This window comes from Eutrigla gurnardus, assembly GCF_963514095.1.
Source record: "Eutrigla gurnardus genome assembly, chromosome: 2".
Lineage (NCBI taxonomy): Eukaryota > Metazoa > Chordata > Actinopteri > Perciformes > Triglidae > Eutrigla > Eutrigla gurnardus.
Genome location: NC_139916.1, coordinates 25837394 through 25861115, shown reverse-complemented (window position 1 = coordinate 25861115; position 23722 = coordinate 25837394). Strand labels below are relative to the sequence as shown.

The window sequence follows — 23722 nt, the reverse complement described above, 5'->3', positions numbered from 1 at the left end:
TTTGTATTAATATTCCTGAAGTTTGGTATTAAATTCATAGTTTGGAATACATGTAGATAAACATAAACTGTGGTAATGTTGCTGGTATGATGTATAGATGTCAAAAGTTCATTTTCATCTGTCTAATTTTGTTGTGAACAAGTGACTAATAGAAATAGAATAGAAGAAGAACACTGTTTTCAATGGTCATTTTACTAGTACAAAGGAAAATGGCGATTGTTATTAGTTGTCATGGTGACAACACACATGAGTGGGGCTGGAAAGTGTTGTTGCAGCTCACCAGGAAGAGCGTAAAGCTCTGGAGAAGGATGTGCTCCTTACTTCAGACCTCACCTCAGTGAGTCGAGTCCACCACTTCCATCAGTCAGTTTACTTTCTACAGAAGTGACCCACTGCAACGGTCGCAGTGGCAACCGTGCACATAAAGGTCGCCGCTCTGACCATCCTGCTATGTTGATTTGGACCACATCCACTCCGCAGGAGCTGCTGAAAATAACTGGCTATAGAAAAATGTGTAGAAAATAACATATTCCTTCACGCTATATGGAAAAGTGTTCAGTAGTGAGACTGAGGGTACATTTTACCTTTACGTCTGCAGGTGCATTTTTTAGTCGAATTTACACTGATTTTAACTTTTGTCCAGTAACTCCATGCAGTGTTGTCTTATTTTGTTGAAACAGTATCTCATTGTCGTCTTGTTTGCTCTAATCAGCAGCTCACCACTGGCAACCTTCTGCAAAATCCCACACGTTATACGTTTAAATCTGGTATTAAAACTCATCTATACAGACAGGCTTTTCCCGCCTCCAACCCAAAATCTACTTGTTCCTGTTCAAATTATATTACTGTTTTAATTGATACTATGTGAAGCACTTTGTAACTTTTGTTTTAAAAAATCACTATATAAATAAAGTTATTATATTTGTATTTATATTATTATTCTAACCTGAGGAGGTGAGGAGATAAAAGAACGTGCTGTGCGGACAGAAAATAGTGACAGCTGCTCATTCATAGCGCTGGTAGTATTGGCATCTGCAGTATCTGAAACATGACGCATTATTAATAACATGTTGAATAAAACACCACACAGTACGCGGTAGTCAGCCCCCACATGTTGTATGTATGAGATCGGTTTTGCATGTCAGCAGCAGCTGAGCTTGGTGCAGATTTAAATATCCTCCATTATGTCCAGAGCAGCTCCACCCTGACTGAAAATGCATTCCTGCAACACCATTAACATAAGTACATTATACTTCTAAAGATAATGAAAAACATTTACCCACTTGGCATACTAAATTTTATTCAGTGTTTCTTCAAAGTTGAATATTCATCTGTTAATCCACACTGCAGTAGCCTAACACTCTCTCATTCTGAGTGATATCCATCAGCCTATACTCCATCCATCCTTACATTTGGCCTATCCGGGGTTGGGTCACGGGGAAACGGTTAGGAGGGGATTCCAGATGTTCCTCTCCCCAGCAACGCTTTCCATCTCTTACTGAGGACCCCGATGCATTCCCAGATAAGATAAGATGTTTATTATCCCTCCAGCGTGTTCTGTGTCCACCTTGGGGCCCTCTTCCCAGTTGGACTTGCCTGGGAAAACTGTAAAGGAAACCACTTCAACTGGCCCCTTTCGACGCAAAGAAGCAGCGGCTCTACTCTGAGTTCCCTCTGGATGTCTGAGCTCCTCACCCACACTCATCTTTGAGGCTGAGTCCCACCCCACGAAGGAAGCTCATTCCGGCTGCTTGTTTCAGAGATCTCATTCATGCAGTCACTACCCAAAGCTCATGACCAGGTGGATTGGTGAATCGAGAGCTTTGCCTGTCCATCTCACCTGAGATACTTGAACTTGGGGCAGTGAATCACTCCTAACCTGGAGGGTGCAACCCACCATTTCCCAGCAGAGAACCATGGCCTCAGGCTTGGAGGGACTGACTTTCCCAACTGCTTCACACTCAGCTGCAAACCGTCCCAGTTTGTGCTGAAGGTCACATTCTGAAGGGAGCAGAACCACATCATCTGCAAAGAGCAGAGACTCAATTCTGAGCTCCTCAATCTGAACACTCCTCTCCCCGGCTGCACTTTGAAATCCTATCCATTACAAACAGGATCGGTGACAAGGCACAACCCTGGCGGAGGTCAACCCCCGCTAGGAACGTGTTTGACTTTGTATACAGACAGCTCTCACTTTGGTGATACAAGGAAAATGGCAATTTCCTGCAGGACACGGTCGTAAGCCGTCTCCAAGTTCACAACACATGTACACTGGATCGGCCCATATTATTTCACCTAAAATAAATGAAACAATAGATTATTATTATTATTATTATTATTATTATTATATAACATTTTAAATATATAAATATAACTTTAATGGATATGCATCCAAATGTACAGTATGTAGCTGCCAAGATATGTTACTCAAACCAAATTCAGGGGGATTCATCCTCTGGGGACCATTAAATGTCCAAACAAAACATCATGGCAATCCATCAATAATAGTTGAGACGATGTCCCTTTTTACCCATAGTGCCTGATGGTGTAATAGTCTTCATGTAGGATCAACTTAATGGATGACAGTTGGGATGGGACAATATGATAAGTTAATGTCACGATAATCCTGGCCAAAATAATTGCGATTCACAATATCTTCTCGATAATCGCAAAGAAATCACAAAATATTCTGAAAACATAAAATTGCACTAAAACATACTGGAATCACTTTACCTCACACTTTGTGAACAAACACATTTTTTTTATTGGATCACTGATATATTATGTAAAAAGGTAACATAAACATAAAGTCCCCTCTCAGAAATATCACATAAATAAATATTAAAAGATAGTAAGATAGATAGATAGTGGCCCTGTAAGTCTATTCTTTGTTACATGATAATGCCTGGATTTTAAAACCAGACTATTTTTCACTTCTCTACCGTGATAGTGAGCTATGTATCGTTTTCAAGCCACTAGTGACATATTCAAGATTATCCTGATATAGAAATTCACCATGATCAACTTACTGATCATGGGTTTTTTTATTGCGATCTTCCATAAAATTGTGAATATCATCCCGTCCCAAGTCAACACACTTACAACAGTAAATGTATAAATTGCATATTGTGAGCCATCCCTTGCCTCATCAGTTCACTGATGAGAGAATACATTTAAATGTAATCTCCACTCATCTGCACCGTGATCCCGAAACAACATTTTCTTTTTCAGTTGAATCTTTGATAGGCTGTCCAGTTGAACTGAAAAGTGTAAGTTCTTTTCTTTAAGATTATAAATAAAATGCAGCCTATCGTGTATCTTGAACCAGTATAACTGCATACGTTTCATCATACTGATGAGAGAGCTGGAGTTCCTTCTTTCGATGCGGGATCGCTTCAGTATTTTTTCATTTCTTCAGTTAGTGCTGTTACATGAGCTTGGCTACCTGCGAGTCTGTTAGTGAGTAGGATGGAATGTGGATTGGGGTCAGTATGGAAGTCGTTATCGTCGTTGCTGGAAGCCATAATGTGTTGTTCCTGCACCTTGACTGCACCACCTCCTCTCACAGTCAGGAGGTCAGACACCTCTGGACCACAGGCTGACTGGGAAATGTACCTGCAACACCCAGCAGCTTCAGATATAATTGAAGTGTCCTTGAGCTTTTACCCTTCAACTGGACCTCCTCATCGGCCAGTACTGGAAAGCTGCTGTTATACTGGTACAGAAGGTAGGATAGGTACAGAACCATCCTTGAGATACCACCTCTCCCACTCCTCCTCTGTACAGTAGAGCCATTATTGTCTTTTTCAGGGAGATTAGTAGGAGACATCAGGTCAACAGTAGATGCTACAGAAGTCTACATCATCTAAAAGCCAGGAACCTAAGGATTAATTTGACATGCAGTCAGGTCTCTAATCCGTAATAAACGTTGCGATTTGGTTGGACACCTATGCACATGTTGACAGTTTGGATTGTGTAAGGGCTTAGAACTAGGGCTGTCAAGCGATCAAAATGTTTAATCAGATTAATCACAGGGTAACTGTGGATTAATCACCATTAATTACCATTTGTAAATATACCTGAAAAAATCCCATTTTCTCTGTATATTGTTGTGGGAATGGAAAAATAAATGATAGAAGGAGTTTATGCACCAGCATTTGAAGCCCCGACAAAAAGGATGCCCATATCACTTTTACAGTGAGTACAAATACTTAAATTTCAGTACTTGCCGATACAGAGAACTGATATGAATACTTAATAATACCATAACAGTTCGAACAATAACTTTGTAAACATTCAACAGAGCAGAGTTTGCAGTCTGGATATTAATAATTAATGTTTAACCTACTGTCGGATTCACAGTAAGCAGAAATATTAAAGACTTAGAGACTCAGAGAGCAGCTTGTCACTTAAAGGAGAATAGTGCTGGTCCACCTTAAAGGCGAGGCCACCTTAAGTGTTCCTGAGCCGAAGCAGCTAGTTGTTGCTAACGTCGGGGCTAACCTCCTTCAATTTCATTATCAGCTGTCTGCCAACAAGACACAGGAACTTAGTTTGTGTCTCCTCATGGGTCTTGAGTATTTGTAGCTTTTATTCACAGACAGATTCCTGCAGTGTCTATTGATTGTTCCATCTTTGTTTTTTCCATATTCAAACGTCCCATCCAGAGAACCAACAGCATTAACGCGTTAAAAAAATCACGTTGATTTCACAAATGAATCATCCCATGTTTACGCGTTAATATTGACAGACCTACTTGGCGCATTATTATCGAGTGACAAAAAAGTCACTGTTGAAACAAACAATTCATGTTACCAACTTTTGGTTGACTTCCCAAACTGTCTCTTGTCTGCAAAGGGAGACTTGTAGGAACCCATAGAACCCATTTTTTTTTCACATATCTTGAGGTCAAGAGTCCTGTGAATAAAGCAACACCAGTGTGTTTTCCTCGCCAAAATTTGGCCTAACTTTGGAACGTTATTTAGTCTCCTCCCAACAAACGAGCATGACATGCTTGGTACCAATGGCTGCCGTGGGGGCTTGCTATGGGCAGTAACGTGTTGGATGTGGCGTTGGGGGAGTGTAAGAGGTTAAAGTTTAACGCCTCTCTGTCACTCAAGGTGCCTGTTGCTACAATACCCATAACAACTGTAAGAATACAATATGATCCATTTCTGAATGTCACCTGTCCGCTCCTGATCGATGGATCTCCTCGGCTGCTGACAGCAGGTTTGATGAGGTGGCAGCTTCTCTTCCTGCCTCGGTGACAGCGAGGCAGCGAGCGCTGTTTGCCTGAGGCCGACAACACGTCATAAGACAAGCCGCTCTTCACCAAGCCTCTTGTATTTGTGTTGTGAGAGCTCTATAATTAGATGGTCATCGTGTCTGCTGAGCAGCCACACGTGTGCGTGTTTTAAGCATGCAGGTAGAAACACACGCCAAACCTCACAAAATCCACCTCTGGATCAGTGCCACTCTTTCTGCCAGGTTATTTCCACTCCTGTTTTTAACCTTTCTTATGTCAAATATTTATTTGTATTGTGGGACCAAAGTGGAATTATAACCCCTGTCATGCTGCATCTGTCCTGAACATTAATATGATTGATTGGTGAAAAGCTACCGCTAAAATGAAAACATAAACTACCTCAACAGTGAAAGGAAAACTCCCCTTCAGAGTCATAAAACACACAGTTACTGATCAGCCACCTCTAAATCATATTCCAAGTGTGAGACCCTCCTCCGTTTGTCAAAGCCGATCGGGCAGCATTTCCTAATTCAGACAGCTCGTCAATGAGAGGGAGAGGCTCGGATGCCCTTGGATGCCAGAGCTGGATTCTAGCAGCTTTGGTGTGTATGTGTTGGGGGGATGCCGTGTCCAATCTAGTGAAGCTATATGAGGGATGTGGGTTGTGTTACTAAGAGGAAAACTGTGTTTGGGAGCAGGGAGAGGTTGTCGATTACAGGAGACTCCGACCTGGACGCAAGTTACGCTCACTTGATGAACCAGCCAGACGTAGAAAAGCAGCTACAGGGTTCACAACGAACCACTACTTTCTCACTCACTACTTGTTAAATACCAAAGCATCAAGGCACCTTAAGAGCCTGTACAAGTCGCCTACTTTTACTTTGGGATGACCTCCATTATGCAGAAGACTTGTAAAGAAATATCAGTGAGATTTTTTTTTAAACTGAAAACAGCGAGTTTCTCCCTGCAGTTTGGGGGTGCTCCATGCGTGAGTTCAAGTATCTTGGTCTTGTTCACAAATAAGTGATAAATAAAATAAAAAGAGCGTGAGATGGAGAGGTAATTAGCTACTCGGACACTTTAAAGTTGACCTTGAATTGTGAAGCTAACTTTGTTAGCAGCTTCACACCAGAAGCCAGGTGGATCCAGATTCAGTAAGGTTTCTGCTCTATGCTTGTGTTCGTCAGATCCACCCGTGGCTCCACCTCAGTCCAAATATGGTCACTTTCTTCTCTGGTTGCAACAATTCCAAGATGTCTAAGGTTGAAATGCTGAACTCGAGGTTTCAAAATCTTCTTATATACAGACTATAGTGGTGTCCAAATGAATGCGTTCAATGAAACAAGCAGCCAAAATGATTTTCCTCTGTAGGGTTGTGGGCTCAGCCTTAAAGCAGCACTTAAGAACTTTTCCTCTTCGTCCCCCTACAGGTTGGAAGGGAATTGTCCATTACTGCCGTCGTAAATAATTTAGCCTACCGCAGCACGCACGTTATTTGTTTGTATGCAGAACCGGCTCTTGAAACAATTAACGATTTGAACGATGTCCAGTGACAAGGTAGAGTAGCTAACACCTTAGCTAAGATTAGCTAACATGAGCCATAGCGATAGTTAAATATATATTAGCACAATAGCTAACGCCTTAGCTAACATGAGCCAATGAAATAATCGACAATGTATTGTACACAGATGCACACTGTTGGAAAAAAATGATTACTGGTATTATTTATTATTTATTTAAGTCCAGCAGCAACAAAGCCGAGTCACCATCCGCCTTGCATTTTGTAGACTCCTTCAGCTCTCGCTAACGAGTGTGAGCCGGTCCGATATTCACTCTCGTTCGAGCTCTTTCTTTGTCATGCTCCCGTTTTCTTTTCTTCGCCTCATCGGACATTATACTCCTCCTTTTCTTTGCAGGCTCTGCCACGACGCCAATTTAAAAACTACCTAGCTGCAAGGTATCTTCCACGCACCTGCCGGGTGTTCTCCCACTGATCTCCACGCAGAGCCTCCACCTACCGGCTTTTGTAACGCTTGCCGTAAAGCAGGTCAAATTCGTAGTCTCATTAGAACTACAAAACCGCTACCCAACGAGGCAAAGTTACATAGTGCGGTTACAGCTGATAGAGGGCTGCAGAGTGAATGCTGAAGAGCCGTTCACCCGGTTTTGAGGTGATGAACCACTGTAACTATTTTGGAAACATTATTTTAAGGCACTAAATACTCTTTAGTGTTGCTTTAAAGATGGGTAAGGGACTCGGCTTTAGACAGACGTAGACCCAGAATACACTGGAGAGATTATATATCTCATCTAGCCTGGGAAGGCCTCGGGGTCCCACAGGAGGAGCAGAAACGGAGACTGGTAACTAATCAACTAGTATTTATTCTGCATTCTGTTTGATTAGTGGTCTCTCCAAAGGGGGTAAGAAGAGCCGATCAGATGAGACATCGATTTGGATTTAAAATGTTTTCAATACTCATTTGTCTGCTTTCAAGCCTGACCTCTAATTCACTCTCAGAGAAACAGCAGTGTTTGTGTGTTTCCATACAGAAACGTAGGCCCTCCATTAGCAGCTGGCTAAACCTCCATGTGACCCTTCTGAACACAGCTGACACCTACAATATCATTCCAGCTACGTTGATTATAGCAAGTGTGCAGAACAGGGGTTCTGTGGGGAACCACGAGAACCCCCTTCATTCACATATCTTGATGTGAGAGGTTAAGGGACCACTTCGGATATAACCATGCCAGTTTTTTGTTAAGATCCTGCCTAAATTGTGAGCACTATTTAGCCCCTTCCCTGACATAGTTGTTACCAGGTATGTAGAGAAGGTATGTCGCCCGGATCAATTTATATTGATAGTCTTTTAATGGCAGACGGGTCTCCAAGGCAACCAAGAGCATGAAATTTGCTTTCTCCTCTGTGCTGTTGAGAGATCCAGCTGGGCGAGCCGTTTCCTCCATGCTGCTCTATTCTCCTGTGCTTAAGATGACATCAGAGCCGCGGCGAGGAGCTATTTTCAGACGTTGGGTGGGGAGAGAAAGAGCGCCCTGTGGCATTTAGCGCATGGAGGACAGGATTACGAGGGAAGCCCACCTCGAGTCACGACTCTTGTGTTTCGGCAGCTGAAGCGCTCGCAGGCTCAAATATGGGTCTGTAATAACAATCACCCACCTGCTGACCTGAACTGAACCGCCTACTGCGCTTTGGTAATGCACTCCACAGAAAAGGGTTTGTTGAAGGTGCGGGAAGTGAGATATTTAGGATTTCCAAACACAAACGGACCATAATATATCTGCCTCGAGTTGACATGAACACCGATTACTAATAATGAACTTGGATGGTGAGACACACTTTGGCCCGTCTTTGTTTTGTGACAAACAAATAAAAAAGTGAATCCAGTATGTATTCTGTGAAGAGCAGGGACGTAGATACAGACCAGATGTAGCTATGGAGAAGACATTTCCATGTAGGGCTGCTGAACATGTTTGAGCATTGTGATGTGTGCATGCCCAATAGTCACATTGCAGGACATGCAATGTTGTCAAATTAAGTTAAAACTGTTATCCTACAACTATTTTGCTGCTTGATACAAATTACCCTAATTCTCCTCAGTTAACATTGTGAACACGAGTTTATGGTCTCAATCTCTAGTTTCAAGTTCTTCAAAACATGATGTTCATTTAGATCATGGTCCATTTACATTCAAAATGACCATAAAGCAGGGGATGCTTTAGGGCGGGGCTACCTTGACATTGACAGGTCACGACCATGACATCACTATGGTGTAGTCCCATTTCTATGCACAGCAGCGAACACAGAGGTGATGTCATTAAAACATGGAGGTGTCATGTAAGATGCCTGGATGTACAGGTCACAGTGACATACTGTATAAGTGAGGCTCATTGTAAATATACCATTTCTTTTATAAGCCACTTTAGACTGATTATCGTCTGGGTTTATGTCATATTGAATCCATACATTGTTAACTGCTGCAAGAGGACAGAGATTAGTGCAATTTCAGTGAACAAGATCCTTGTCAGCTCAGAAAATATGTCTCATATTGTAGAATAATAGAAATGAGGAGAAAATCCCAATGAGCTGATGATTACAAGTCCCTTTAAAGCCCCTGAGTGTTTCCCACTTTTTAAACGTACAAACCATCGTGACCCAATTCACAACAGGCCTCAACTATAAATCCAGAGAAGAGCTAATTTTTGCATAAATGAACGTCCCTGATAAATCACAACTTTGTTTTATGCATGTGTTGGAAACATATTTTATATGTGACCAAATAAATCTAGAAGCTTCTCATGCAGAATCTTAATCAATTCAGAAAATAAGAGGAAGAGAAAAATGTGGTCTTTAGATTAATTGAGATATACATAGTTTTGCTCTTTATATGCACAATAATGTACATGTTTACATAAATATGTATCTCCATGCTGCTATTCTGCACTTTGCACTCTAATATATTGCACCTTTTTATTATTGCACCTCATTACATACCCCATATTTGACTACACTTCTGGCAGTCGAATCATACCTTACTCACAAAGCTGCGTTAGCTGCCACCTCATCAAACCTGCTGTCAGCAGCCGAGGAGATCCATCGATCAGGAGCGGACAGGTGACATACAGTTGTTATGGGTATTGTAGCAACAGGCACCTTGAGTGACAGAGAGGCGTTTTTAACCTTTAACCTCTTACACTCCCCCAACGCCACATCCAACACGTTACTGCCCATAGCAAGCCCCCACGGCAGCCATTGGTACCAAGCAGGTCATGCTTGTTTGTCGGTAGGGGACTAAATAACGTTTCAAAGTTAGGCCAAATTTTCAAAAATCACATTACATGTGTTTTATTTTGCAGTCCAGACTTTCAATCAGGTCAATCTGGATATGCACAGAAACAGATTTAGGTTGGGAGTCTGAACAAGGCTTAAAGGTTTTACTCAACTTTAGTTGGTGGAGAGTTTTTTTTTAAACCGTCATGTCAACAAAAACAGTTGGGAAAAGATATCCTTAAAGGTTGAGTAGGTCAATTGGAAAGACTTTGACTTTGAATGCATCCCGCCCCCTTCATTCAGACCTCTGTCCAAAGCCGCTCCCCCAGAACACCAAAGGAGTGCTCGAGACCGGCAGAGTCAGGAAGTAAGCATTGACAGAGAGACAGGCCATCCAATTATTTTCTCCAGTCCATCTTTTTGGATGGGACAGGGTTTTTACAGTCCTGCCACGGACACAGAGGACATTTTTAATGTCAGAGCATTTCATGTATTCATTGCTATCAGTATGTTACGAGGATTTCAACTAATATAACATTAAGGGCCCTAGTTTCGTGGCGCAGCGCAGGGTGGCGGAGCCGGTGTAATGCAAGTTTCGACCCGCGCAGCCTTGCGCACGGTCAGTTTGGCAGTTTGGTGGATCGCCTGCACCAAGATGGGTGTGGCGGCTCAGCAAGGCTTTACGTCATCATGAAGTTTCCTTTAGTTTCCAAGAAGCTCTGGTTCCACGACCGGGAAGATAGTCGTGGATTTTCCCAAAGACCACAAGTTCTTGTGGGTTTTATCCAGCTGACCCAAATTTAAAGTAAACACTCAACCCTTTTCCAACCATGCTGGGACCAAAGAAGAGTACCGTGTTGAGCACTTGACTTGGGGGTCAAACTTGCTTGGGCACGGTAAGGATTGCCTGATGTGAGTGCCGTAACGTTCAGAAACTCTATATTCTACATCAGTTATCTGTGTGTGTGTGTGTGTGTGTGTGTGTGTGTGTGTGTGTGTGTGTGTGTGTGTTTGTGTGTGTGTTTGATTAGCATCACCGAACAACCTCACAGCTGTCGCCGGGTTCTAATTTAAATGATGCTGAATCCTAATAGGAACAGAGAGAAACCAAACATTTAATACATAAAATAATTTTATAAAAACATAATTTAAAAAAACACAAAAAACATTTTCCTATGAAATAAAAAGATAAGTGGACTGAGAAAATAGATTTTACTGGTCTTCAAGTGGTATTTGTTAAGAAAATTCACCTGGAATTTTTCCTTTATGTATATTTCAGATTTAATAGAAAAAATATGAATCTTTGATAAAAATGTCATCGTTGCTATTTTTACTATACCGCCCGCTGACATCAAGAGATGTCTCGGAGAGCCATGACCTGCAATGATTGAATGGTATCTATAGCAACCGGCATCACTGGGTCCACCAGCGAAGCAGGTGTCGGTGAACACAGTAATACTATTATATATATAGGGTCAGAGAATTACTCTTGCTTGTCTTTTGCAATTATTCCAGTCACTTATGCACATGAGTATATAATGACACTGTGACACTCACCTCCCCGACTGTGACATCACAGGTCAGTTTAAAAATATTGCACATTTATATGCTTGCCTTAGCTGTTTCACTTCATTACTTCTCCACCTGCCTGAGACTTATGTACATGCAAGAAGAAGTCATTTTCTTTGCTCCGTGAATTCATTTCTTCCTGCCTTTTTCTTTTTAACGACACCACAATTTATCTCCAACAGTTCCCTCCTCAGCTGCCTCACATATCGCACATGAAATTGGTTTGAATATGGAGAGGAGCGGTCCGAGCCCCGCCGCCGCCGGTTGGTATTAACGCCACAGCGAGTCCTCCTCTCTCAGATGTGAAGGAGTGAATAAGTCTTCAGTCCTCCAGAGCGGTAATTGATGGATTTGCTCTGTGGCCTCCTGAGCTGCGAGGTCTGGCTCTGCAGATATCTGTGGCCCCTTTGCCTGAAACCACTTTGCTCTTCGTCAAACCAAATACTTCACATAGTATACTGCCCTACAAAGCCTAACTGCAGTAACTACGCAAAGGGTAAAACAGAAAAAAGTGTTTTTTACCTGTCAGCCACATGGGTTGTAGGTAGGTAAGTGATATGACACTTATTTCTACATTTATTGATGATGTAATTTTTATGCTCAATTTATTTGACCGTTGACCCCAAAAATGTAGTTACTGCACTCTGGTTTTGTATTGTTGTAAAAGGTTCTCATGCAAAAGCAGAGTGCAGTAACTTCAGCTTTAATATTTTGTTGTAAATGAATAAAAGTGAAAATGTATTTTTTACAAGTGTATTTAAAAGAGCAACTCTATTCAAAGATTTGTGTATTTTATACTTGATATTATAAAGTTATGTTATATTTTAGTTCATATAATTTGATCTCTTTTTTTAAATTAATCATTATCTAGATAATAGTTTCCCTATCAAATAGTCTTATAATTTCTGTTTTTCTTGTCTTCAATATTCAACACAATGAATTACATCGGTAGGTGCAATTACTGCGGTCTGCTTTGATTTTGTAGTTAATGCAATTTTATATCATGATTTCTCTAAAATAAAGCAAAATTGAATCTTAAAACTTTGTCACAAGATAAAACGGACATCAAGGAGTTCATTTTTAGTTATAACTCAATTTTGACCAAAAATTGCTTTGTAGAGCAGTATAGTCATCTGAGGTTTGACAAAATGAGTATTAATGAGCAGCCCACATATTAGCTGGCATGCTCCGATATAAATGCCTTTCTATTGGCAGTCCGTCTAGTTAAATATTAAAAAGCCATATGTAGATGGATGCTTGATGTTTCTCCCATCCAGCGTGCCGGCGATGCAGCAAACTGGCATGAGCTCAGCTCTTTGATCAATCTCTATCACTCCTGCCTGTTAATAGACCCTTGCATTAATTTGTCACTTCACTCCGTGGCCCCGCTGTTTTTGGCCCACCCGTGTTTAACATCAGCTCATCTAACACACCTGACAAGCCCCTTCTCTCTGAAAGCTCCTGATTACAATCTAAAAGTAACATCAAAGCATGACGTTTTCCCTTTGATTTGATGGACGAGTTTCGGCGGAGCCAGAAGTTTGTGTTTTGATGTGGCTGTCTGTGCGTTCTTGTGCCTGTCACATTTATTTTGACGTGTTCAGAAGAGAACTAGGTTGCCATGGAAAGGAGACTGGAGTTCCTGTGTGGGAGACTGTGGCTGCAGAAAGTGACAGTCCTAGTAGCGCTGTCACAGTGAGCGCCAAAATCACAAAGGAATGAGGATCATTCCAGCGATTATGTGACTGCTTTTCCAGCAGAAGACGGGCTATCTGACATTAGTAAGCTAACAATTATCAATGTGGTGAGTTTCCTGAGCCGTACTCTCTCTACGGATCCAACTACATGGAGCGTAAGGACATCTTCCAATCTACTGAAAAAAGAATAGAAAAGAAAATCCCAGTATCTATACAAAAGAACATCCTAGTATCTATACACAAGTAAAACCCAGTTTTATTTCCCAGAAAATTGTAGTTTTCTTATACCATTGTGAGTAATATGAATATGAACGTACTTTATTGTTTTACTGATGAGAAGAAAAAAAGAGCCTGTATATGTTGTTTAAATGATGAGAGATCAAGAAAAGAATGAAATAGCCTGTTAACTCCTGCCTAAATGCATGTATGTGATCTAATTCTATTCTAAGTATTTAACGTGGATGAACACCAGCTGTGTTGAAGATCTATTGAGACCATAAACTCACATTTAAAATGTTAATGAGATACTGAGATAATAATAAATCAAGTGAGACGTAGGGTTACGTGCTCATTCAATTTGACTTCTCTTTTGTCAACCAGAGGAGTCGCCCCCTGATGGCAATTAGAAAGAATGCATTTTTAAGTCACTTCTACCTTGGCTTCACTTTTTTGACCTGAGGTTGCCACCCAGGTGGCATGCATTGTGCTGCAAATATGAGCCGGCACCATGGAAACAATGCCAATGGAAAGGAAGTAAGGACCCTTTCTCGTGTTGAGCACAAATTCCCAGGTTGAACAGAAATACGTTTTAATCAAAGTTTGCACAGGGAGGATGTCGGTGTTGATGGATGGGTCGAACATGGGACTTTCACCCAGGAGACTGCTGTTCATGTGAAACCAAAAGTCAACGTTGAGGTATTTTAATTGACGTGTGTATCTTAAGTATCGTAATAAACATACTTATTTTAATTCAAACTATGAGGTTCTACTAAATCTAACCAAGGAATTAACATAACTTAGTAATTATGTTGCAAGTTTTTAAGCAAGCCAAATTCAAGACAAACCCTGATTTTTCATTTTGTTGCTTAAAGCTATGGTTAACTTTTTTCGGTGGTTGCGGCACGGAAATTTGACACGTTATTTGCCACCACCATGTAATTTGTTTTTCACAGTCAAGCTTCCAGGCAAATGTCACCCTCATTTGCATAAAGAGTAAATGCTCACATTTTCCAGCCCATCCTATTAAGATCCCAACTATCCCACACTGCCTTGTGAAGCGATTCACTGAACATCCCATATAAAATTAATCAGAGCAGCCATTGTTAAAGCCTTTACAGCTGAGAGATCCCAGAGCGTCTGCAGTGCACTCACACCGAGTCGATGAGCAGAATGATGGGAGATACTTTCTGGCGGACATTTTCTTCCTCCCTCTGTTTCAATAACTCCGAACCCATCAATAGGTCACTGTGCCGCCATAAATTGTACCACGCCCTACCAATTTATTTCTTACATACATAAATGAATCTCCTCCAGTACAGAGTCACGTTCCCAAAATAAATTCAATCCAGCAATTTACAGCAGGAACAAGCTGTCGAGGTGCTTTATTGAGATGTACGAGCTGGGGGGTTGGAGGTAAACCAGCGGAGGAGGAAGGAGACAGCATAACCCATCACCATCACCCCACCCTCAACCTCCTACTAAAACACAAGCCTGGTATCCTTAACATGCTCTTCTTTTAGTTACTACAATTTTTAGTTAATGGGCCCCAAACAGCCCAATTTGTTCTCAGATGTGTTGGACCAGTAAAAACACTTCATAACCACCTATAAATAACAACACTTCCAAGTGCTTCCCTTTTCTTTTAGTGCAGCGGAAGACAAGTACTGAAAATGTTGTTAATGAACAATCCATTTTCAAAAGCGATGAACAGCCCGAGATGTCCTGCTGGTCTCTCGGCTATGACTCAAACCTTTTGTCAAACCAGCAGACATTTCATTTGTCTTCTCTGCTCTCATTCATCCTTGCGAGTTCTTGTATTTTTCACCATGATGGGTGTAATAGTGGCACTGAATGTTATATTCCTTCAGCACTGAAACACTCTGAGAGCACCGGCTTCCCATTTACCTCTGTGAAGAAATAGGAACTGGTCCATTCTTCTTGGAGAGCCCGACAACTCTGTGTCCACTTTTCTTCTTTTTGACGAAGACATTTCCCACTGCATGAACAGTAGCCTACGCTGCTTCACAGTGGTGTTCAGCTCAATTCAATGTTATTTCTATGGTGCCCAAATTTGCCTCAAAGGGCTTTACAATCTGTGCAGCGTATGACATCCTCTGTACCCTCGATCGACTTAGAAAAAAAACCTTTTAACAGGGAAAGAAAGAAAGAAACTAGGGAACAAACTAAATTTCCTGGGAAACGTATTGTTTTCCAGACCAACAGTTTGAAACACCTGGTGTGACAGACTGAATTATTGTATTTGTATTATTGGGTTCGGGCGGCCAACCAGGTCTCTACCTTTAAGATATGTATGTTTTGGTTAAGTCGTTAACCGTTGTTTTTTTCTTCTTAAAGTTTTAAGTCAGACCTGTCTTTAAGTGGATCGAATCCTGGCTCCTCGAGTCCGCATGTCGAAGTGTCCTTGGGCAAGATACTAAACCCAAATTGCCCTCGAAGGCTGTGTGAATGAGATTAGCTCCTGATGTGCAGGCGACTCCTCTGCCATCAGTGTGTAAATGTGTGTGAATGGGTAAATAGACTGAATAGTGTAAAGCCCCTTGAGTAGTCGAAAAGACTAGAAAAGCACTATAGAAATGCAGCTCCGTTTACCTGACAAAGGAATGCACACACCTGAAATGCACAGTATACACCAGGGCTAGGGCTTTGACTCCGAACTTCGTTATTCGAATATAATTTGAATATCAAAAAATATATATATATTCGAACGAATATTAGGCAGCCCTTAATATTCGAACCTGTTATGGGCATTATTTTTTGTAAATGTCTTTGCTTGAACGTTTTCAATTCAGATTCCGAGGCTTTTTCACGCCTGGTGAAGTTGTGTGAATCGCTAGCTCATTAGCAAGGCTATCATTGGTCATCTGGGCTCCTATAGGTGACGTTAGCGTCCTGGTTTGCGGCAATTTTGCAGAACAATGGCCACGTCAACATCGACAACAGCCCCCGAGGAGCCCGCACTCGCGCTCCGTCCCGAGAACCGTAAACTCTAAGACGCGCCGCCCGTAATACTGCCCGTTAATTACCAAACAAACACCGCCGAACAGTCGCCACTGACGGCCCCGATAATGTCTGAACATGTGAATCACCTGGTATTTTTGGCGAATAACTTAAAAAAGTCTGTAGCCAAATAGACTGCAGCCAGCCAGATCTTTATGTGAGCGAAACAATTTGCTAGTGGGCCGTTAATGGCTGGTAGGATGGGGTTTTGTTTTTAGGCCTACCTTTATTTTGTCTTTTTTGAAAGTGTCTTTTTTGAAAGTGTTAAATACTTAACACTACGACAGAGTTGCAGCAACTCTCTCAATAGTTGAAATTAAAGAGTGATGACGAGCGAACTGGGAGAATGAATTTGAATTGGATTGGAGGATGGATGTACTGAATGAATGGATGAATAACTCATGTAGAGATTGAAGACAAGCTTTTTATTACCACATGTATGAGCGTCTTGCTCCGCCGGATGTCTTTGCTTCTCTGCTGCTCTCCTCCTGTGAATGAAAATGAATGCCAGATAAGAGAATGGAGTTAAATGGTGCTGCAAGCCAGGAACAATCGTTGAGTAGACGGGTGTTTCCTGAGGTGTGCACAGGCGATGAAACCCTGCAGTTGTCACGGTGATTAACAAACAAAACGAAATATAAATATATAAATTGACATGACAACACTGCAATTTTCTGACTTTGCCAAGTCATCTTGTGGACCGGATTGGACCCTTTGCTGGGCCGTAAATTTGACTCCAGCGGTTTGGAGAGACGCTGACTGGCTCAATAAACGTATTCTTTTGGTCGTATCCACTCCTTTATGTAATTGTGCTGAAAATTAAATGATGGCAAGCTGATCTGAAACCTTTCAAAAAGTAATTACGCAGACTGAATGTGGCAGACAGTTAAATCACGTCTGGGTACAATAGTGTGACTCCAGACGTCCAGGATGTCCGCTGCTGACTGGTACTTTCATCAGCTGCTTTGTCCACTCGGCTCTCAGCCTCATAGACGTGACGATGCAGCGTTGTGGAGACTCGCTGCCGCTTAAATTCCTGTAATTACGTTCCACATTATGAGCACCTCTTAGCCCTGATAAGATTAAGATTCAGGTGAAATATATTGAGGCTCCCCTCACTCTCCTCTCTGAATCTCATCACTGACCCCTGGCTTCAACCTTCTTAATTAAACACCGGCCTCTCTGCAATTAGGAGAAGACCTTGGATATATCAATATCAAAGGTGTCTCCATCTCTGGAACACATCTGAGTTCAAATAGCAGCAGATCACTTAAATTCCTGATAGCAGACTGAAGGCAATACAGCACAATAAAGTGTGCCCCTCAGAAAGCCAGACACCCGACTGTGATGTGCAACATTTAGGACTCATTTCAATTTTGAATGTCTTTGCACATGAATAATAAAACTTTGGAAGCAAGAGAGAAAAGTGAGTACTAACTGTCGAGGAGAGAAGAGAGATGAAACTTTTCAAGAAAAGGATAGAGAGGCTAAGTCCCGCCTCTTCCTGGACCACGGGACGTTATTTTAGAATCAATATGTATGGTAGTCAATGGCGAGAGACTGAGCACGCGGTCAAGGTGCGTGTCCACAGGCAGCGATGTTTCCCCGCGTCCCATTCATTGTCTATGTGAAAAGCTGTGCAATGCATTCTGGTAGCGTCGCGGTGAATGTCGAGAGACGGTGCGCGAGTTGGCCGCTTCTCATTTGCATAAAGTTGAAGTCGAATCTACTTTATGCTAATCAGAGGCGCCGGGCTCGACTCGCCGCCTCGGGAACGCTCTGGAAAATCTTCTAAACTGAATGTTGTCGATCTAAAATAAAGACAGATTCAGCAACTGCAGCTTATTTCTCGCTTAAAATGTTTTCAGAAACACCTTTCGGTGAACTATTTTTGTAGAATAAGAGAAAGTTTCCAAACGGGCTGCCATGTTGGTCTGCGTGAACTCCGGAGCAGAGAGGACAGCTGTGAAAGCGATTGTCCAATCAGGTGCAGCCATGAAGTGTGCGCATGATTGTATGAAGGAGAGCGCCTGTCAATCATCCTCTAGTGGCAGCCCACCAAGCGTGCAATACTGGGAAGCGGCGCGTCCACTCGCGTTTAAAATCGCCCCTGTGGACACGTACCTTCAGTTTGGCAGTTTGGTGGATCGCCTGCGCCAAGATGGGTGTGGCGGCGCAGCAGGGGGAGGTGTCACAGATTCAGCTTGGCGTAGCGGAAGTTTCGTGGCAAAAACCCTCGCCGAGACTGCGCTGAAAGCTCGCCAGCTCCAACCTGGTCTACTCTCGGCGCAAATAAAGTCCATTCATTCAAGGCGAATCACAGCTGGCGGAGTGGAAGTTTGGCTGACGGCGCGCAGTGCGCACCCGTCACCGAGACCTCACAGGCAGGTTTCCACAGTTCCAGGCACATTTAAATGCAATACATAATCACAACAAACACTATTTAATGCAACTAATTGAATCAACACGTGAATTTATATCTATATAGATTGTCCCGTCACATCTGACGTCAGATCAAAGGCGGATGGCACGCGTAACAGAAACTCAGCCTCTCGGACCAAAACATCTCCCTCTCTCTCTCCTGTTTTTTATAATATGGGCATTGTTATTATTATGATACCCGCGCACAGCGCGTGATGAGTGTGGTGGGAGCGCCGGCGCTGCTTCTGTCATCGGGTTGTCAAGTGACGAAACTTGCACTGAACCTCCCCTAAAGCATTAAAGGAGAGGAGAGGAGCTCATTTGATTGGTGAAGATCTGAATCGGCTGTATTAATCCCAGTCCACGCCTCGTCTCCTCCTCGTCTCCCACTCACGCCTTCTTCTCCTCCCTCTTTCCCACTTGCGCGGGTGGGAGTGACGGGAGGTGTGCCTGCGCCGGCCTGCGCGGTGCACGAAACTTGAAAAGTCCAGTGGACACACCCCGTCGGCGTGAGAGCTGACTGCGCCTGGTCTACGAAACTAGGGCCCAGAGTCATCAATGAACCTATCCCATCCTGCATGTCTTTGGGAGGAACCCAGACAACCTGGAGGGAATCTACGCTCACACAGGGAGAACATGCAAACTCCACACAGAAGGAACCCGATCTGGGACTCGAACCCTTATACAGTCTATGGTTATGGTCCAGGCTAATCTATACAGAATGAGTCACTGAAAGTATTTTACACTTTGTCAGGACTTCTGTTTGTGCATTTTTTCCCTTGGTCTTTCACATGATTTTGGCACATCCAATGCCCAGACTTTGATCTTTGTCCCGAGAGATATTGAGCTGGAGATGCCACAGCATGCCACCCACCGTCTCGCCGTCAGACCCATGCTGTGAGGAGACGCTGGCAAAGAAACGGGCTGCATTCCTGGTGGTGGGCCCTGCTCCGGCTGGCATCGTTGGGAGAGATCTTGAGGCTTTTTCTGGGCAGGCTTTTTGCTCTGTCTTGGGCTATTTATAGCGGCATTTAACCTGCAGGTGATCAGAATATTTTATAAAGGCGTACTGACTGAATGGTACTGAGGCTGGATGTTCCTTCATTGCTGCATCCTTGCATCTCCAGTTTGGATTATATTAATTATTTTACTGCTGTCAGGGTTCGATATTAACCGTGGCCACAAGGTTTTATCAGGTCTCTCCTGACAACGAAACTGCTGTAAGCGTGGGTTCTCTCCGGGTTCTCTGGCTTCCTCCCACAGTCCAAAGACATGCAGGATGGGGACCTGTCTGTCTCTACATGTCAGCCCTGTGATAGACTTGTTACCTGTCTGTCTCTACATGTCGGCCCTGTGATAGACTGGTTACCTGTCTGTCTCTACATGTCAGCCCTGTGATAGACTGGTTACCTGTCTGTCTGTACATGTCAGCCCTGTGATAGACTGGTTACCTGTCCAGGTGAACCCTGCCTTCGCCCAATGACAGCTGGGATCGGCTCCAGCCCCCCCAGCGACCCTGAATACACGATAAACTTTTGAGGATGGATGGGTGGATGTATGGATGGATGGATATTGTTAAATAGTTGCACAATATGACTGATGTGATTTAAAGGAGATAAAAAAGCATTTTTTTATTTAAGTTTGACTTTAAAGGGTAGGTCTGATGTTATGGCTTATTTCTATTATTGTCATAAAATATGTATTGGCCCCCTCAAATGCTTTACTAGCACTGTATGAAGATTTAACCCTTTAAAAAAAACTCACAAGTGTATTTTTAATAAAATACTCTAATTATTAACTATAATTTCCTTTAACAGCTGACATCTGCAATTTACATCAGAAGGAAATAGTACCTTTGTTGGAGACTGTTTGGTGCTCGAGTGAGTGATTGCCACAGCAGGATGGTGTGTGTGGGTTTATGTAAAAAAAAAATACAGCCTTCATGGTAATGAAGAAACACGTCATTGATATATTTAAACAGTTTTGGGCGATGATGGATAGAAAGGCTAAGTCCCGCCCTTTCCAAAATTCCCTTTTCTTTTCGACTGCATCCTTCGGAGGTGGTGAAGACAGCAGCGGCTCTGAAATGAGATGCTCTTGTAGAGGATTTCCTGTTTGCGTCACCAACTGTTCCCGCCCCCCCTTTGCCCTTCCTGAGAACGAACACAGAGGTAACTAACGTCTGATTAAAATGGAGCCATATTCTATTCTCATTATTTATATTATGATAGAGGATAGGCTTCATGATATAAGTGTATTCTGATGGATCTCCTGCTGCTGATCTGCTTGCATTAAAATCCGACCATCACTGGATCCCAATGAATCTTGGGATACGTTAGGACATGAAGGATCCATTAGTCAGATTCTCAGAATTTGAAAAAAGAAGTCTGTTTCTCAGCTGTATTGAAGGACTCTTTGAAATGGAACAGCCTTGTTGCAGCAGCTGTGACACATTCGGTCTTTAAAAGCAGCCTCTGAAGGATGGCCAGTATATCACCAGACTTATTTGTTAAGCACTATCTATTTAAATATAAAATGGACGGTGGCAGTAACGTCCAATCATTGAAACTCCATGACATTCCCTGCCTGCCAGTCTCTCAGCTTCCTCCCATTCATCAAAGCTTACATTCAGTTTTCCCTTCCTGTCAGTCTTTCTGTATTCTGGCTTTAGGCCAGGTGGCCTGTATGCCAGGCTCCCCCAGTGCTGGCTCACCTACACCTACAAAACCTCCAGCTTGTGTGGTTAAGTGGGTGCTTTGGCACTGAGATTCCCTGGCGTGCTTCGTGTGTGTGTGTGTGTGTGTGTGAGGAATCGCTGTTTATTCATCCCTGAAACGTTGTGAATGATTGATCATCAGAGAAGAACAAAAAAGCGAGAGCAAAGTTCTAATGAGGGAAGACAATTTGCGGAGGGATTAAAGAAAGTTTCAGAAAATGGAATAAAATATATTTTGTAGAGAAAAAGGAGAGTGCTGGTCCTTCAAGTGTCTGCCAAGTCAAGTAACGTTTCTCTTTCCCTCAGTCTCTCATGTGTCTCTGTCTCTCTACACTTACATCAGAACAAAACATACCTGGCTAAGTGGAACGCCCTTGAATCTAAGCTGTTTTCTCCGATCACACAGATACGGTGCATGGCTTTATGTCTTCTTTGTTTCTTTTTAATCTCTGATGTATTCCTCACCGAGAGCTGCTGTAAGGGGCAAAACATAATATCTTGTCTGTGAACAGTCGTGACTAAGACCATATGCTGACTAGAAATAGCTCATCATCCCAGACAGGTGGCCATTATGATTCAGTGAAAACGTGACAAGCGGTTTGCAGTGATGTGAAAGGTAACCCTTTCACTCCAGTCCCTTTTTGAAGTGTAACGTTTGCAGTACTTGTTCACAGTGCTGGCTGGATACATAAAAGGAGGTCAAATGTAATGAGAGGTGAGCTTTAGGGGCTAAAGCTGATACAGAATGACAAGAACCAATCACTTAGAGAGCAGGCTTGAGAAATACAAAGGAAAAAATGCCAGAAGGACTGAGCTAAAAGACAAACCAGTATAGGATGAGGAAGACGAGGGTCAAAGACATGGACACAGGATGAAGGCAGACAACCAGACACAGAGACTTGGGAGACAGGCCGGTGTTTGTCACAGTATATACATGACATACATATTGCTCATTGCATAGCATTTAGAGGGATCTATTAGTACACATGTAATATTTATTGAACTATGTTTATTTTGTGTATAATCACTTGAAACTAAGAGTTGCTATGTTTTCGTTGGCTGAGAATGAGCCCTTCATCACTATAGTGAGCAGGTCCTCTTCAGTCAGTGTTGCACCTCCATGTTCTACAGTAGCCCAGAACGGACAAACCAAACACTGGCTCTAGAGAGAACCACACTTTTACCTGAAGGCCACCGTAGCTCTCAGACACAACGTGAGTCGCAGTGTAAATCTGTGGTACGACCAGCTGCCGTATGTGTTATTCACTCTTTCAAACTGTGACATTAAATATTTAACATTTAATTACAGACATAAGTTAAAATAACTCAACCTTGATATTTGGTTTGACACAGGACATCAACAGCTATCTCCTGGGTGAAAGTATTTGTTTGACCTGCCCATCTACCCATAACTCCTTAACTCCTTTGTGAACTTAGTTGCTCTTTATACTATGTCATCTGACTTCCTCTTTTTCTCCCATCAGAATCATGGCCACTAGATTTCACCGCCTAAGTAAATAAACATGGGTCTTTATAAAATGTTTAATGGGGAGGATGGTCTGTGTAATCCAGCTGGCAGGAGAGGAATATATTTAGAACACCTGTTGCAAATTACCATCAGGAGTGCATTTGAGGTCAACACCATTTTTAAATGGTATTTATTAAGGCTAGAGATGTAAATGAGCCCTACTGCTGTTGATCTGATTTAAATAAAGTGCCGTTAAATGAGGTCTACTGCTGGACTACTGCTTTGATGCACATGTCTGGAAGCAAGCAAGTGTAACTGAACTTTGCATGTTGTCTGAGAAGAAACTCTTAGAACTGAAAGTTTCCATTCATCCTGCAAGAGAAAAACACTGTGGTGTTTGGTGAAACCTTTGGTTAGATTATTTCGTATTTCTATTACCAGATAACATTGCTGCTCAATAATATTGCTGGCTGATTCGCCAACTGTGAAAAGTTGTGTTAAAATCACATACTGTTGCATTGCTCTAATATGTGAGTGTTTCTTGGACCATTTCTCTGTAGTCTCTGACTTTCTTTCTGTGTGT

The 23722-nt window shown here is 42.4% G+C and overlaps 2 protein-coding genes across 2 annotated transcripts in view; one reads left to right on the top strand and one right to left on the bottom strand.

The window, feature by feature from the left end:
• The window catches only part of efcc1 (EF-hand and coiled-coil domain containing 1), a 303999-nt gene that overhangs the window by 74503 nt on the left and 205774 nt on the right, over positions 1 to 23722 (bottom strand). The gene's annotated exons all lie outside the window — the stretch shown is intronic.
• Positions 1 to 23722, top strand: part of LOC311032398 (copine-9-like) — a 198243-nt gene that overhangs the window by 83415 nt on the left and 91106 nt on the right. The window lies entirely within an intron of this gene.